Below are 1,280 nucleotides of genomic sequence, written 5' to 3' on the forward strand. Positions count from 1 at the left end.
TAAAGGATGAAGGTGATCTGGACAGGCAGATGAGCCTTCGAGGGATTCTGGGCACAAGAATAGTGTGAGAGCAGAGGCTTAGAAATGGGAATGAGTGAGGGGTTTTGGAGGTTCGTGGTTCCCTCCCCAGGTGACCAGTAGAGACCTTTGTGGCCTGTGGCAACCACCCACCCATTCCCACACTGCCAGCCCCCCCCCCCGCACTGTTTCTACATGGGTGAGTCTGGGGGAAGCTGGGTAGAGATTTGATAGGAAGGGGCCTCGAGGCCCCTTGCTGAGCCAGCAGTAAAGGACGGTTATCCTGGACCACTTCGGCCTTTCAGAATTTGACAGTGGGCACCTGAGTTGATGGTGACAGGCAGGAGCACACCTGGGATCTGAGGAAATCAGGCTGCAGGCAAAAGTGCTCTCCAATCAGAGCACTCCCTAGGTTTGTTGTCTGACCTCTGAAGGCATTCTGAATCCCCAGTGTAACTCTCGGTCTTTAGGGTGTAACTTCAAATAAGTTTTCCAACAAATTCCCCCAGGCATTTCCCCCCTGCCCACACCCGGACAGTGCAGCCCCTGGGGGCACAGGAACTTGACCCATGGTCCTCCCCAAAGCCCTTGGGCTCCTCCAGAAGGAGGAGAGAGGGGCGTGGCCGTTGGGGGCAAGGGTGGTGCTGTGGTTCCCCGCCTGGTGAGCTCAGGGTTTGCCCGTCCTGTTTCCTGTCCCTCCTTCCACCTCAGGGACTGCCAGCTCCCTCCACTCGGCCTCTTCTGGGGCTCCCTCCCAATCCCACACTCCGCCTGCTTTCTTTGGGGCCTCAAGCCCGCCCTGCCATACCCAGCAGCCACCGCACCTCTGGGTCCCCTACCCCCATCTCATGCCCCATTCCAAAGCCAGGAGGCCCAGCTCGCCTGGTTCTCTCTGCCCATCCACCCAAGCACCCACTCCGGCTCCTGGCCTCGCCTCCCATTTTCTCTTCCTGTTCTCATGAGTCCGATCCACCTCCCTTTTCCGAAATACTTCCCCTCTTGCCCTCACTTTCTCACATAGAGACAGACAAAGACTCACATCCCCAGAAATAGACTCACACGGAGCTGGAAGGCACAGGCCACGTCCTGCCACACACACACACACACACACACTCGCGCGCCCGCGAGCGCGCACACGCACCCGCGGCTCCCGTGGAGGGGGGCACACACAGAAGGCATTTGTCTGTGCACGCACACAAACAATCACACCCACAGCCACCGAGCCGTGCCCACACGAGGGTGCAGACCCACACGGCGGCGGC

The 1,280-nt window shown here is 59.3% G+C and overlaps 1 protein-coding gene and 1 long non-coding RNA gene across 2 annotated transcripts in view; one reads left to right on the plus strand and one right to left on the minus strand.

The window, feature by feature from the left end:
* SMARCD3 (SWI/SNF related, matrix associated, actin dependent regulator of chromatin, subfamily d, member 3) overlaps positions 1-1,280 on the plus strand; it is a 26,910-nt gene that overhangs the window by 15,790 nt on the left and 9,840 nt on the right. The gene's annotated exons all lie outside the window — the stretch shown is intronic.
* LOC115277239 overlaps positions 1-1,280 on the minus strand; it is a 5,022-nt gene that overhangs the window by 2,950 nt on the left and 792 nt on the right. The window lies entirely within an intron of this gene.

This window comes from Suricata suricatta, chromosome 2 (assembly GCF_006229205.1).
Source record: "Suricata suricatta isolate VVHF042 chromosome 2, meerkat_22Aug2017_6uvM2_HiC, whole genome shotgun sequence".
NCBI classification, from domain to species: Eukaryota; Metazoa; Chordata; class Mammalia; order Carnivora; family Herpestidae; genus Suricata; species Suricata suricatta.